This window comes from Lolium rigidum, chromosome 7, assembly GCF_022539505.1.
Source record: "Lolium rigidum isolate FL_2022 chromosome 7, APGP_CSIRO_Lrig_0.1, whole genome shotgun sequence".
Taxonomy (NCBI): domain Eukaryota; kingdom Viridiplantae; phylum Streptophyta; class Magnoliopsida; order Poales; family Poaceae; genus Lolium; species Lolium rigidum.
Window position 1 is genome coordinate 204,581,662 of NC_061514.1, and position 17,523 is coordinate 204,599,184.

A 17,523-nucleotide genomic window follows, 5' to 3' on the forward strand; every position below is an offset into this window, starting at 1 on the left:
ATCGACCTCGCCAACATGCCGTCGTGCTCACGGTGAGCTCACGCACCTACTGAGCCTCTTATTGCATCAAACCGTCGCCCATAGCCTCCTAGCCGCGTGTGCCCGTGTCCGTCGCCGTTCGGCCTCGCCGTCGGCCGAGTTCCGGCGACCACTTAGGAGCGGCGCGGGTACCAATAGCTTTGCCTCGACCCGCTTAGTCTTGTGGTGTAGTTAGTTGGCCCGGGGAACCACTGTACCGCCGGCGACCATCGCCACTGGCCGCCGGTGATGGCCTTGGTTGCCACATCACTGCCACGGGGGCAGCCGGCGTGGCGGCCGGCCCACCCGTCGGTCCACAGGTGTAGGCTAGTTCGGGTACCTTTAGTTAGTTTGCTTGTTTTAAATTCAAATTCCTAATTACTGAAACTTTGCATTAATTTATAAAATTCATTATAATTCAGAAAAATACAAATAAGATATCAAAATTCTTAGAAATTTAATCTCTATTCAATAAAAATATAATATGGAATTTTTATTTCTAATAAAAATTAAATTATTTAATACTTGTTATTTAAGCCTTTTATTTTAATTCTAAATACTATTAAAATTCAATAATTAGGAAAAATTCATAAAATAAATAAAAACCAGTAAGTAAATAAGAAAAACATTAAAATTAATTTTATTTTACTATTAACTTATTAAATCCTTATTAGGAGGATTTTAAACCCTAATTAATAATTATCTTAATTATTAATCCATTACAAAAATAATAAAAAGACAAATTCAATATTATTTTTATTTCTAAGTTATTAATAACTTCAACTTTATAATGAAGTTATTAATCCAATAATTATAGGGTAATTAAGAAACCCTAGTTCCATTATAAATAAAGTGATAACCTCATCATTTCATGTGGAATTCTAAAACCCTAATTCATTAGGAACCCTAGCTCCACTAATCCATTTGAACCTTAATTTGTTTCTAACCTAACCCTAGGATAGAACATGGGATCATGTTACTCAATTATCATAGAGCCATGATTAGCAACTAAAGACATATCTATATCCACATAAAATGTAGAACCCTATCACTACCAATTTAGCATTCCATGTATGCATACCATTAAACCAAGTTGATCAAGTAGGATCAAACCTAGTCCCTATCACTAAGGATATAATCCTTTATGAACCTTAATTAGCATCACACCCTTGTGATGAACCATAATAGCAACCATACCCAATATTGTGCATCATATACTATACACACTAAACCCTACTAGTGTGAGATATTTACGAACCATCTTATTTAGGAACCAAGTGTTCATTACCTAGTGAAACCACTAGTAAACCCTAGACAACCCAACTCTAATTGAGATACTTCTTATTAGTTAAGAAGTATGTTCTTCAAAAGTTATTCTTTTGAAGAAAATATAGAATAATCATCAACTATACCTAACAAGATTTATAAACCCTAGCCGACTATCATCGACAAGGTATACCAACCTTGATAGCACCTATGTATAATAAATTGCTTATGATATGTTTCACCAAAACCTTATAATCTCTAGCTATTGTGCTTCCAACCTTGTTAAGATCCATCTAATACCTACTCAAGAAGCTAATTTGGAAACCATCGTAAACCAGAGAACTCCACAACCATATTATCATACTTGTTCTTTATTAAAGAACATGTTCTTCAAAATTTATTCTTTTGAGTTATATAATAAGTAATCATCAACCATGTACTATAGGACTTAAATTGACAACTGATCTTTACTTATTATACAACTACTATTCCTGGGTGTGTATGATTGTTACTATACTTTTTACCACCTGCTTATGATTCTAAAAAAACCAATCCTTAATAAGAACCTTGTTTGTGAATCACTTTAAAAGTGCAACACACCCTGAACCAATCATTACAACTCACTGATCCTAAATCATCGGGGTTAGGTCACGCTTAGAGCGATTGCATCTCATACTTATGCATTATTGCATCCTTGGCAATCTTTTAAACATCGTCCTTACCGGACGATGATGCTATTTCAGAATTTGGAGTTATTGCGTATCGAAAACCTTGTCCGCATAATCTTGCGGTCAAGAAAGGCAAGTTCATCACTTGCTCATGTCATTTGAGTATCTTTATCAAATTACTTGCAAAGTACTATGATTACCACTATTGCATAAAAACCAAAACCACTATTTTCATAACTATGAATATGACTATGTGGTTGGCAATGGAACCATGGATTGTGTTTATATGGTGGAGGTTCCATTGCAAGGGTTTATATCCATCTAGGATTAAACAACAAATGTCGTCCGAGTGATTCTTGTGCCGTAATACCCGTGTTAACCATAAGATCCGGAGTGGGACGGAGTAGTCAAAAGTGTTTCCACCTCTCGTTCATCAACGGATGCGCTTTACCGTAGACACTTGTATCTGTCAGGGCAAGCGGTTGGCTGGGGAAGCCTTAAGTCCCCACGGCATAGTCCATAGACACTTGTCGCTCGAAGAACAAGCGGTAGGCTGGGGAAGCCTTAAGTCCCCACGGTATTGCGGTCTATGATGGGTTGCAGCTACCGGCGAAGGAGTTTGGTTAACGAGTCCCAAACCTGTTGTCGTGGTCGGGGTCCACCCGTGAGTGGGAATAATGGGACCGGCGAGGACCCAGGGTCGGGGCATGCAACAAAGGGTGGGTGTTCGAGGTAGCAGAGGAACATGATTGGCTAGACCTTATACCGGGCCTCACACCAAAGGAAGTGTGGACGGGTCGCCCCCGGTTGGCACCAAGGTTAAGATCTCTTATGGATAAAGCAACACACCTCTGCAGAGTGTAATGAACCGTTACCTGTCACTCCCTGTTCCGGGATATGGAACTGCGAACGCGGCCGGAAAGGAACTCCATGAAGTTCTAGTAAACCGGTGAAGGCTGACGGACATAGTTCTTCTGAATAAAAGCAACCTTTTGAAGAAATGGTTATGAAAACCTGCATTGGTATTAGACTTTCTGGTCTAATGCTGTAGCTAGTGCATTAAACACCTCTTTCCTATAATGAACTTGTTGAGTACGCTCGTACTCATCCCACTCTTAAATCCCTTGCTTAGATATGGAGGCATCGAAGGAGGATCTACAATGCAACTCGAAGGCCGAGGAGTCAACAACTACTTCAAGGAACAAGACCTTGTCAGAGGAGTCAAACACAACATCCAACAAGGAGAAAAACCTATATTAGCAATAGAAGGGAACAAGCTTCCTAAACTTAGCTCCTATTTAGCTAGAATCTATTCATAGCCTATGTAGCTAGTAAAATACTCTACAAATAGAGTTCGTGTTAGGATTAGACTACGAGTCGATCTTCTGGAGTTTATTTGCAGTTTTACCTCATTGTAAAGTAGGAGGCTATGATGATCTTATGTAACAGAGTCTGTGTGTAATTCTATAGACATGCCTTGGACCCGCATATGTTTCCGTTGTACCACTGCGAGCGATATAATACTAGTGGAACAGTGTTTCATTGGTGTTATATCAGACTTGCATACTACACCATGGAGTGGTATGCCGGGTCACCACAGTTGGTATCAGAGCAAATGCTTTGACCTAGGATTAAAACCCTTTAAAGGAGACCTATAGGATTGGTAGTGTCTATAGGAAGCTGTCTTAGTTAAACCAAATCTTCTTATGACTTGAGATGGATATTCACTTGAGAATAATCCCGACACACTTGAGTCAACTTTTCTTGCCTATCCTTCCCAGGTGAAGTTAGTTAGCTAATCCCAAACATGAAGGACAACATTAAGTCCTTAAACAATAGATGAGTAGATCACAGTTGGTATACAATACATGGTAGTCCAAAGAGAGGATACAACCATAAGGAAGATATCCTATTGGAAGAAGTGTACCAACACATGTTATGGTTAAATAAGAGTTATCCAGACTGGTAATAGGAGTTATATCAATTGATGAAGATAATTAAGATATCCTAATAGAAGATGTAGACCAAGTTAAGTAATGAGTAAGTAAAACTGTATAGACATGTGAAACAATTGATAGTAAGTGATAACTATGAGTAATATGAAGTAGTATAGACCATGATGAGTCAATCATGGGAGATAAGGAAGAGAGATATGAATAAAATAAGATTACTTACATGGTAGAGTTGTTAATCATATATGATTCACCTGAGAATCATTATGTGATGGAATAGAACATTATAAGTATTTTGGAGGAGTACAATAAGAAGCCAAGTGCTAAACAATAGTGCAAGAATTATGTTCCAAAAACCATGGGAGCTGTGTCAAGAACATTAGGTCCATAGCCTTACGATACAATAACTTGGAAGTATAGGAGCTATATTCCAATAGTTATGTGTCTAGAATAGTGATGTTAGAACCGGACATATCATTGAAGTAGTCCTCAACAAAATGGAAGCTAAGTTAGTACTTCCAAAGAAAATTAGGTTAACCACAACTATCCTAGACCACTTTGTTTCAAGTTTATCTCATTGCAAATGTGCAATTAAGGTAAAGGTTGAGACAAATAGTAGAATTCCCTATATTCGTGATAAGTATCACGACATAAACCTATATTATGTGGTGTTCTATACTACACATCAGAGCCTGATGTTTAGAGATGTCTTACTCAACAATCATATTCGAGGCTTATGATGATGTGTATTATAAGCACAAAGCTGAATCTTCTTGGATTTTATTGAATTTTCATTGTTTGACTAGATACATACATGAAGTTTGACTTTGATATGCAAATGCATGTTGCAATATCAAGTCCTTACTTGATGCTATAGATCTAGAGGGTAATGGTATTCGTGTGAGGAAGTGACGAATTCTGTATATTTTGAAGACAAGATGAAGGTTCATCGGATAAAGGAAACAAAGTTGTGGGAAGGCGATGGCGTGTATTTCACACGTTCGTTGGGCAACCCCAAGAGGAAGGTATGATGAGCACAGCGGCAAGTTTTCCCTCGGAAAGAAACCAAGGTTTATCGAACCGGGAGGAGCCAAGAAGCACGTTGAAGGTTGATGGCGGCGGGATGTAGTGCGGCGCAACACCGGAGATTCCGGCGCCAACGTGGAACCTGCACAACACAACCAAAGTACTTTGCCCCAACGAAACGGTGAGGTTGTCAATCTCACCGGCTTGCTGTAACAAAGGATTAACCGTATTGTGTGGAAGATGATTGTTTGCGAGAGAAAACGGTAAAAACAAGTATTGCGATAGATTGTATTTCGAGTAAAGAGAATTGGACCGGGGTCCACGGTTCACTAGAGGTGTCTCTCCCATAAGACGAACAGCATGTTGGGTGAACAAATTACGGTTGGGCAATTGACAAATAAAGAGAGCATGACAATGCACATACATATCATGATGAGTATAGTGAGATTTAATTGGGCATTACGACAAAGTACATAGACCGCCATCCAAGCTGCATCTATGCCTAAAAAGTCCACCTTCGGGTTATCATCCGAACCCCCTCCGGTATTAAGTTGCAAAGCAACGGACAATTGCATTAAGTATGGTGCGTAATGTAATCAACAACTACATCCTTAGACATAGCATCAATGTTTTATCCCTAGTGGCAACGAGCACAACACAACCTTAGAACTTTACGTCACTGTCCCGGTGTCAATGCGAGGCATGAACCCACTATCGAGCATAAGTACTCCCTCTTGGAGTTAAAAGTAAAAACTTGGCCAGAGCCTCTACTAGAAACGGAGAGCATGCAAGATCATAAACAACACATAAGCATAACTTTGATAATCAACATAACAAGTATTCTCTATTCATCGGATCCCAACAAACGCAACATATAGAATTACAGATAGATGATCTTGATCATGTGAGGCAGCTCACAAGATCCGACAATGATAGCACAATGGGGAGAAGACAACCATCTAGCTACTGCTATGGACCCATAGTCCAGGGGTAGACTACTCACTCATCACTCCGGAGGCGACCATGGCGGTGTAGAGTCCTCCGGGAGATGATTCCCCTCTCCGACGGGGTGCCGGAGGCGATCTCCGGGATCCCCGAGATGGGATCGGCGGCGACGGCGTCTCAGTAAGGTTTTCCGTATCGTGGCTCTCGGTGCTGGAAGTTTCGTCACGGAGGCTTTAAGTAGGCGGAAGGGCAAGTCGAGAGGCGGCACAGGGGGCCCAAACCACAGGCCGGCGCGGCCAGGGGTGGGGCCGCGCCGCCCTAGGGTTTGGCCACCCTGTGGCCCCTCTTCGTCTCGTCTTCGGACTTCGGAAGCTTCGTGAGAAAATAGGCCTCCGGGCTTTTATTTCGTCCAATTCCGAGAATATTTCTTTACTAGGATTTACTGAAACCAAAAACAGCAGAAAACAGACAATCGGCACTTCGGCATCTTGTTAATAGGTTAGTTCCGAGAAAATGCACGAATATGACATAAAGTGTGCATAAAACATGTAGATAACATCAATAATGTGGCATGGAACACAAGAAATTATCGATACGTTGGAGACGTATCAGCATCCCCAAGCTTAGTTACTGCTCGTCCCGAGCGAGGTAAAACGATAACAAAGATAATTTACTGGAGTGACATGCCATCATAATCTTGATCATACTATTTGTAAAGCATATGTAGAGAATGCAGCGATCAAAACAATGTGTATGACATGAGTAAACAAGTGAATCATAAAGCAAAGACTTTTCATGAATGCACTTCAAGACAAGCATCAATAAGTCTTGCATAAGAGTTAACTCATAAAGCAATAATTCAAAGTAAAGGTATTGAAGCAACACAAAAGAAGATTAAGTTTCAGCGGTTGCTTTCAACTTGTAACATGTATATCTCATGGATATTGTCAACATAGAGTAATATAATAAGTGCAATAAGCAAGTATGTAGGAATCAATGCACAGTTCACACAAGTGTTTGCTTCTTGAGGTGGAGAGAAATAGGTGAGCTGACTCAACATTGAAAGTAAAAGAATGGTCCTCATAGAGGAAAAGCATCGATTGCTATATTTGTGCTAGAGCTTTGATTTTGAAAACATGAAACAATTTTGTCAACGGTAGTAATAAAGCATATGCATCATGTAAATTATATCTTATAAGTTGCAAGCCTCATGCATAGTGTACCAATAGTGCTCGCACCTTGTCCTAATTAGCTTGGACTACCTGGATTATCACCGCAATACATATGCTTTAACCAAGTTTCACAAAGGGTACCTCTATGCCGCACTGTACAAAGGTCTAAGGAGAAAGCTCGCATTTGGATTTCTCGCTTTTGATTATTCTCAACTTAGACATCCATACCGGGACAACATAGACAACGAGATAATGGACTCCTCTTTTAATGCTTTAAGCATTTGACAACAATTAATTCTTTTCTCATTAGAGATTTGAGGATATTTGTCCAAAGCTGAAACTTCCACCATGAATCATGGCTTTAGTTAGCGGCCCAATGTTCTTCTCTCACAATATGCATGCTCAAACCATTCAACTCGGTGTAGATCGCCCTTACTTCGGACAAGACGAACATGCATAGCAACTCACATGAAATTCAACAATGAGTTGATGGCGTTCCCCGGTAAACATGGTTATCGCACAACAAGCAACTTAATAAGAGATAAAGTGCATAATTACATATTCAATACTACAATAGTTTTTAAGGCTATTTTGTCCCATGAGCTATATATTGCAAAGGTGAATGATGGAATTTTAAAGGTAGCACTCAAGCAATTTACTTCGGAATGGCGGGAAAATACCATGTAGTATAGGTAGGTATGGTGGACACAAATGGCATAGTGGTTGGCTCAAGTATTTTGGATGCATGAGAAGTATTCCCTCTCGATACAAGGTTTAGGCTAGCAAAGCTTATTTGAAACAAACACAAGGATGAACGGTACAGCAAAACTCACATAAAAGACATATTGTAAACATTATAAGACTCTACACCGTCTTCCTTGTTGTTCAAACTCAAAACTAGAAATTATCTAGACTTTAGAGAAACCAAATATGCAAACCAAATTTTAGCATGCTCTATGTATTTCTTCATTAATGGGTACAAAGCATATGATGCAAGAGCTTAAACATGAGCACAACAATTGCCAAGTATCACATTACCCAAGACATTTATAGCAATTACTACATGTATCATTTTCCAATTCCAACCATATAACAATTTAACGAAGGAGAAACTTCGCCATGAATACTATGAGTAGAAACCAAGGACATATTTGTCCATATGCTACAGTGGAGCGTGTATCTCTCCCATAAAGTGAATGCTAGGATCCATTTTATTCAAACAAAACAAAAACAAAAACAAACCGACGCTCCAAGAAAAAGCACATAAGATGTGGCCGAATAAAAATATAGTTTCAGGGGAGGAACCTGATAATTTGTCGATGAAGAAGGGGATGCCTTGGGCATCCCCAAGCTTAGACGCTTGAGTCTTCTTGATATATGCAGGGGTGAACCACCGGGTGCATCCCCAAGCTTAGAGCTTTCACTCTCCTTGATCATGTTGCATCATACTCCTCTCTTGATCCTTGAAAATTTCCTCCACACCAAACTCGAAACAACTCATTAGAGGGTTAGTGCACAATATAAATTGACATATTCAGAGGTGACACAATCATTCTTAACACTTCTGGACATTGCATAATGCTACTGGACATTAATGGATCAAAGAAATTCATCCAACATAGCGAAAGAGGCAATGCGAAATAAAAGGCAGAATCTGTCAAAACAGAACAGTTCGTATTGACGAATTTTAAAATGGCACCAGACTTGCTCAAATGAAAATGCTCAAATTGAATGAAAGTTGCGTACATATCTGAGGATCATGCACGTAAATTGGCATAATTTTCTGAGCTTCCTGCAGGGCAGTGGGCTCAGATTCGTGACAGCAAAGAAATCTGGAACTGCGCAGTAATCCAAATCTAGTACTTACTTTTCTATCAACGGCTTAACTTGGCACAACAAAACTCAAAACTAAGATAAGGAGAGGTTGCTACAGTAGTAAACAACTTCCAAGACACAAAATAAAAACAAAGTACTGTAGGTAAAAACATGGGTTGTCTCCCATAAGCGCTTTTCTTTAACGCCTTTCAGCTAGGCGCGAAAGTGTGTATCAAGTATTATCAAGAGATGAAGCATCAACATCATAATTTGTTCTAATAATAGAATCATAAGGTAACTTCATTCTCTTTCTAGGGAAGTGTTCCATACCTTTCTTGAGAGGAAATTGATATTTTATATTACCTTCCCTCATATCAATAATAGCACCAACGAGTTCGAAGAAAAGGTCTTCCCAATATAATTGGACAAGATGCATTGCATTCAATATCCAAGACAACAAAATCAACGGGAACAAGATTATTGTTAATGGTAATGCGAACATTATCAACTTTACCCAAAGGTTTCTTTGTAGAATGATCAGCAAGATTAACATCCAAATAACAATTTTTCAGCGGTGGCAAGTCAAGCATATTATAAATTTTCTTAGGCATAACAGAAATACTTGCACCAAGATCACATAAAGCATTACAATCAAAATCTTTAACCTTCATCTTAATTATGGGCTCCCAACCATCTTCTAGCTTTTTAGGAATAGAGGCTTCGCGCTCTAGTTTCTCTTCTCTAGCTTTTATGAGAGCATTTGTAATATGATGCGTGAAAGCCAAATTTATAGCACTAGCATTAGGACTTTTAGCAAGTTTTTGCAAGAACTTTATAACTTCAGAGATGTGGCAATCATCAAAATTCAAACCATTATAATCTAAAGCAATGGGATCATCATCCCCAATGTTGGAAAAAATTTGAGCAGCTTTATCACAAGCGGTTTCAGCGGTTTTAGCGATTTCAGGCAGTTTTTCGCGCTTTGCATTAGAAGTGGAAACATTGCTAACACCAATTCTTTTATTAGTATGAGTAGGAGGTGCAGCAACATGTGTAGCATTAGCATTACTAGTGGTGGTAATAGTCCAAACTTTAGCTATATTCTTCTCTTTAGCTAGTTTTTCATTTTCTTCTCTATCCCACCTAGCACGCAGTTCAGCCATTAATCTTATATTCTCATTAATTCTAACTTGAATGGCATTTGCTGTAGTAACAATTTTATTTTCAATATCCCTATTAGGCATAACTTTCGATTTCAAAAGATCAACATCGAGAGGCAAGACTATCAACTCTAGAAACAAGAATATCAATTTTATTGAGCTTTTCCTCAACGATTTGTTAAAGGCAGTTTGTGTACTAATAAATTCTTTAAGCATGGCCTCAAGTCCAGGGGGTGTGTTCCTATTATTGTTGTAAGAATTCCCATAAGAATTAGCATAACCGTTACCATTATTATAAGGATATGGCCTATAGTTATTACTAGAATTGTTCCGATAAGCATTGTTGTTGAAATTATTATTTTTAATGAAGTTTACATCAACATGCTCTTCTTGTGCAACCAATGAAGCTAATGGAACATTATTAGGATCAACATTAGTCCTATCATTCGCAAGCATAGACATAATAGCATCAACCTTATCATTCAAGGAAGAGGATTCTTCAACAGAATTTACCTTCTTACCTTGTGGAGCTCTTTCCGTGTGCCATTCAGAGTAGTTGATCATCATATTATCAAGAAGCTTTGTTGCTTCACCAAGAGTGATGGACATAAAGGTACCTCCAGCAGCTGAATCCAATAAATTCCGCGAAGAAAAATTTAGTCCTGCATAGAAGGTTTGGATGATCATCCAAGTAGTCGATCCATGGGTTGGGCAATTTTTAACCGAGAGATTTCATTCTTTCCCAAGCTTGAGCAACATGTTCAGTATCTAATTGTTTAAAATTCATTATGCTACTCCTCAAAGATATAATTTTAGCAGGGGGATAATATCTACCAATAAAAGCATCCTTGCATTTAGTCCATGAATCAATACTATTCTTAGGCGAGAGATAGCGACCAATCTTTAGCTCTTCCTCTTAATGAGAAAGGGAACAATTTTAATTTTATAATGTCACCATCTACATCTTTATACTTTTGCATTTCACATAGTTCAACAAAATTATTGAGATGGGCAGCAGCATCATCGGAACTAACACCGAGAAAATTGCTCTCTCATGACAAGATTAAGTAAAGCGAGGTTTAATTTCAAAGAATTCTGCTTGTAGTAGCGGGTGGAGCAATAGGTGTGCATAAGAAATCATTATTATTTGTGGTTGTGAAGTCACACAACTTAGTATTTTCAGGGGTAGCCATTTTAGCAATAGTAAATAAAGCAAACTAGATAAAGTAAATGCAAGTAGACTAATTTTTTTGTGTTTTTGATATAGAGAACAAGATAGCAAATAAAGTAAAACTAGCAACTAATTTTTTTGTATTTTGATTTAGTGCAGCAAACAAAGTAGTAAATAAAATAAAGCAAGACAAAAACAAAGTAAAGAGATTGAGAAGTGGAGACTCCCCTTGCAGGCGTGTCTTGATCTCCCCGGCAACGGCGCCGAGAAAATATCTTCGGTGCGTAGTTGACGTGGGAGTTAGAAATCTTTGTGGTGTAGCTTTTCTTCAGTCCCCGGCAACGGCGCCAGAAAATATGCTTGATGGCGTGTATTTCACACGTTCGTTGGGCAACCCCAAGAGGAAGGTATGATGCGCACAGCAGCAAGTTTTCCCTCAGAAAGAAACCAAGGTTTATCGAACCAGGAGGAGCCAAGAAGCACGTTGAAGGTTGATGGCGGCGGGATGTAGTGCGGCGCAACACCGGAGATTCCGGTGCCAACGTGGAACCTGCACAACACAACCAAAGTACTTTGCCCCAACGAAACAGTGAGGTTGTCAATCTCACCGGCTTGCTGTAACAAAGGATTAACCGTATTGTGTGGAAGATGATTGTTTGCGAGAGAAAACGGTAAAAACAAGTATTGCGGTAGATTGTATTTCGAGTAAAGAGAATTGGACCGGGGTCCACGAGTTCACTAGAGGTGTCTCTCCCATAAGACGAACAGCATGTTGGGTGAACAAATTACAGTTGGGCAATTGACAAATAAAGAGAGCATGACAATGCACATACATATCATGATGAGTATAGTGAGATTTAATTGGGCATTACGACAAAGTACATAGACCGCCATCCAAGCTGCATCTATGCCTAAAAAGTCCACCTTCGAGGTTATCATCCGAACCCCCTCCGGTATTAAGTTGCAAAGCAACAGACAATTGCATTAAGTATGGTGCGTAATGTAATCAACAACTACATCCTTAGACATAGCATCAATGTTTTATCCCTAGTGGCAACAACACAACACAACCTTAGAACTTTACGTCACTTGTCCCGGTGTCAATGCAGGCATGAACCCACTATCGAGCATAAGTACTCCCTCTTGGAGTTAAAAGTAAAAACTTGGCCAGAGCCTCTACTAGAAACGGAGAGCATGCAAGATCATAAACAACACATAAGCATAACTTTGATAATCAACATAACAAGTATTCTCTATTCATCGGATCCCAACAAACGCAACATATAGAATTACAGATAGATGATCTTGATCATGTTAGGAAGCTCACAAGATCCGACAATGATAGCACAATGGGGAGAAGACAACCATCTAGCTACTGCTATGGACCCATAGTCCGGGGGTAGACTACTCACTCATCACTCCGGAGGCGACCATGGCGGTGTAGAGTCCTCCGGGAGATGATTCCCCTCTCCGGCAGGGTGCCGGAGGCGATCTCCCCAGGATCCCCCGAGATGGGATCGGCGGCGACGGCGTCTCAGTAAGGTTTTCCGTATCGTGGCTCTCGGTACTGGAAGTTTCGTCACGGAGGCTTTAAGTAGGCGGAAGGGCAAGTCGAGAGGCGGCACAGGGGGCCCAAACCACAGGCCGGCGCGGCCAGGGGTGGGGCCGCGCCGCCCTAGGGTTTGGCCACCCTGTGGCCCCTCTTCGTCTCGTCTTCGGACTTCTGGAAGCTTCGTGAGAAAATAGGCCTCTGGGCTTTTATTTCGTCCAATTCGAGAATATTTCTTTACTAGGATTTACGAAACCAAAAACAGCAGAAAACGACAAGCGACACTTCGGCATCTTGTTAATAGGTTAGTTCCGAGAAAATGCACGAATATGACATAAAGTGTGCATAAAACATGTAGATAACATCAATAATGTGGCATGGAACACAAGAAATTATCGATACGTTGGAGACGTATCGAAGCAACCACAATACTCGAAGGAAGTGCCAATCAACATTCATGCTTTACCTCAACGAGAGGAGTACTTTAGTACATGAGAAGCATGAAGGTAAGAAATATGGTGATTATGGTGAAGGCTGAAGCAGATCCATAGTCAACATAGAAGAGGGAATGCATGGGAAATCACTTAGGATACTATAATCATAGTGTCAGCTAGTGGTTTTCTTGCAAAATAAACCTTGAATGAAGGAAGGTGATATATGAAATCATAGCAGACATAAGAAGACCATAGTCGATATCAGAAGACCACAATTGGTATAATATCAATACTGCGAGATAAAGTAGAAGATGTCTCGTCCGAGTTGATCAGAACCTATAATAGAATCCATTTTTAGATATCAAATAGCCACAGTTGGTATAATAACCACAGCTGGTATCAGTTGGTATTACAAATAGACCACGATTTAATTAGTTGTAACAAAAGTTTGTGAACAAATAAAAATCTTGTCAGCCAAATAGCTAGATCTATAAACATTTAGTCAAAGGATTCACATTGGATGTCCACAATTGAGTGGATACACCACAAAGTTTCTTCGCAAAACCTTCGAGGAATATAAATTATAAACAAGACCTATACCAATATTCTAATCATAAGTCCAATAGTTGGAAGAAAAGGAGTTGAAGACCATAAGAAAACTCTAAGGGGTAGAGTAAAGATTGAGTTGGATGTACAATAACTCAATACTTTGAGCATAATAGAAGAAGAAGGTCTGAACTGAGAGGAAGTTCGATCTTATTTTCATAATATTGTGGAACAATACCTTCAGAAGAAGGTCAGACCAGAAGCCGAGGTTCATACCTCGAGGACGTAAGAAGAGGATTATAACTTGAGCAAGTAAGTAATATCTACTCAGAAGTACTTAAGCTCAAGTAAGTCAAAGATAAAGAAGTTGGACGAAGGAAATATCAGAGACCAAATATAGCTCAAGGAGGTCAAAGACTGAAGGGATTTGACCATACCAGAATCAGAGACAACATGAAAGATTCCTTTCATGGAACCTAAATGAATCTAAAGAGTTATAGGTATCAATTATAAACCATGATTGGATGGACTAAATGAGTCTAATCCATTCTTAGAGGAATAAACCATCACGACCATTTCCATGGTAAGTACCTTACAAGTACCATTATTGCAGTTTGGTAGTAAGGGAAAACAAAGACCTATTTACCAATTAGGAGTAGGTTATCAAATTAGTCTTCAGTTAAGACTAGCAACAACAGAAGAAGTCCCAATCCTTGAATCTTCAATGAGAAAAGAAACAAGATTATGATATTGAAAGAAATCAATGAATTAAAGTTAGAAGCCATGGCTCAGAGACAGGTATTTTTAGATCTCAGAGATAGGTATCGTAGAACTGGAGTAAGAAACCATGATTCAGAGACAAACTCTAATGGATTCCAGGAAGAATCTGCACAAGACAAACCATGATTCAAATATATCCAACAATATCAATACGGAATTCAAGAAAAGTCGTAGTCTGCACAAGTCAGATTCACACTCGGAAACGTGAGAGAGTTCAAACTTCGAGGACGAAGTTTAGTTTAAGGGGTAGAGACTGTAATATCCCAGGTAATGGGGTTACAAAAATAGAGGAAACAGATGTGTGCATTGCATTCATGCATAGAAAATCTGGGGAATTTTCGCGCTTTAAAGTAAAACAGTCACAATGAATCGAAGTTTCACTTGACCTTGGTGGAATTGAAGTAGCTCATCAAGTCAAGCGCTATAAACCTCAATGTGACTTTGCTAAAACCTTGTTTTGAGTAGAGATGATTTGCTCTAAGGGGTTAGATCAAATGGAACTAATAATCAACCCAACAACACTTTACTCAATGATCAATTGCTTGATCTTATTAAAGATCATAACATGGTAATCTTTGCCATAACATATGAACATCTATTTAACTATAAATCAAGTAACAATATAATGGAGAACCCATTCTTCACTTATCTTACAATATAATGGAGAACTATTCTAGACTTATCTTTTCCATGTCTTAAACTAAACCTTGACCCTACCAGGAACCTCATGGTACTCAATTTACTTCATTCTTCGAAATAAGACAAGGAGATCAAATCCAGAAATAGATATTTTTCTCTATTCCAAGTTATTATACATCAAACCTAGAGAGGTGAGAGAGTCCTATTTTATTTATTAGAGAAGCAATGACAAACTTAGAACTAAACCTTGGATATAAATATCCATATGATCACAACATTATCTTCAAGGGGAACCTAGAGTATTATTTAAGCCTTCCCAAATGAGAGAGACCATTCATATTAAACCTAGCTTTACCTATCTAAGAATCCAGGACAACCATTGAACCAAAGTATTAGGTTGTAAACCATTTCCTCTTGGAGTGGTGAGATAACTTAATATCAAATGCAACAAGACTATATCCATGAATAGGTGAAGTAAAGTAGAGATTAATTCAACTAAGCCCACTAGGTAGAGACTTAATCTTTCATACCTAAAGAGATCTTGTGAGTACACCATAAACCCTAGGCTTATATCCCAACTTTAACTTGTGAACCACTTGGTGATTATAAGTAGAATTCTCCCACATCTACATTCCACTTATTCTTCACCTAATAAAAAAAAAGAACCTTAGAGTAAAACTCCATACTTAATATGGTGAGAAACCATCCATCCATATGACCAAAGTTAACTATAAAAAGAACTATAACAACTTTAGTTGCTTTAACAATAGATTAAGGATATAATAGAAATCTATGTGTATAAGATAAAACAAATTCTCATATCCTTAGTAACTAAAGGAGCACAGGAAATAATAATCAAGTAACCATTTTATCATGAACTTGGGGAAATAAACCTAGCCAATATAACATTATATCTCAACCCTAGTTGTGCATCACATGGGGATCACAAGTATAAACTCTAAAACCATTTCCAATATTAGATAAACAACTGAATAGCAACAAACCTTGTATGGTTCAACCCCTATAACAATCCAAATGATCTTGGATTGAATCATCCTATGAGAAGTGAGGAAGAGCAACCCTGCCAAAGTAATGTAGTATTAAATTCCATATAGAATCTATTCCCATGTCTCAAACTAACTTGTGAATTATTTGATGATCACAAGTAAAACCCTAACCTATATCCCAACATTAGTTTGTGCATCACTTGGGTGATTACAACTATAAACCTAGTTCACATTTGAGTTCCAAACCATATGCCATTAGGTAAATATCATTAGAACCATATAATTGCCCACAAACTAAATCTTATGCTTCAATTATTGAACCTAAGATTAACCTAGTGCTAAGTCCTATAATTAAAAACCCATAAGTGGTGATCAACCACTTATCATTATAACCAAGATCAAACCATGATGGGAGTAATGTCTACTCTAGGTAATTCAAGGTGCTATTAAATATAATCCTAGTGCTACCTTTGAAATATGGTTATAATTATATCTACAAAAGCTTAACAAGCAAGTGCTCACATAAAATTATGTGCAAGTGAAAACATTCCCAAATAAGAGGTTAAACCCTTAGAAACATTTTAGTACATGAAATCATGCCATTGAAACCACCTTCTTATTTGAAATTCAGTAATAAATATTACCATGAGATTGTTTCTTGCAAAATAAAACCAAATGAAAATCTACATGTCATTAAACCAGAAAACAATCAATAAGAATATAATTTGAATATCTCCAAAGACAATATTCAAATTTATGTCTACATGGATAATTAATCCAAATACCATACTAATCCATAACCAATGTTATAGTACCATATAAAAATTGCAATTGCATCACTCAAGACTTTGCAGTACCTTAAACTAATCCCTGTATTAATTCAAATAAGAAACACCTGCAAAATAGAAAAGCACTAAAAATTGAATTAAAAACAGAATTCAAAAACAGAAAATAAGAAGAAAAAGAAAACAGAGAAAAGAAATGGTGAAGAAGCTTACCTGGACCTACCAGACGCAGCAGCCCAGCAGCCTAGCCCACCAGCAACCCAGCAGCCACAAGCCCAGCACAGCCCATCGCGGCCCAAATACCTCTTCGCTGTGGATAAAGACGAGGAGGGGGTCGTCGTCTTCCTCTTCTCCTCTTCGCGCACAGGAGGTCGACACGGCGACGAATTGAGCCACGTCCCGGCCGCCATCGTGGACCGCACGACCGTAGACGTTCGCCGGTGGCTGTATAAATACAAGGGAGGAACCCTAGAGCCTGGATTTCCTTCTTCCCGCCGCTATCCCGAAACCCTAACTCGTCAGCAACCACACCGCCACGGCGATTCCGACCACCCCAAGGTCCGCCATTGAGCTCAGGAGGAGCGCCTCGG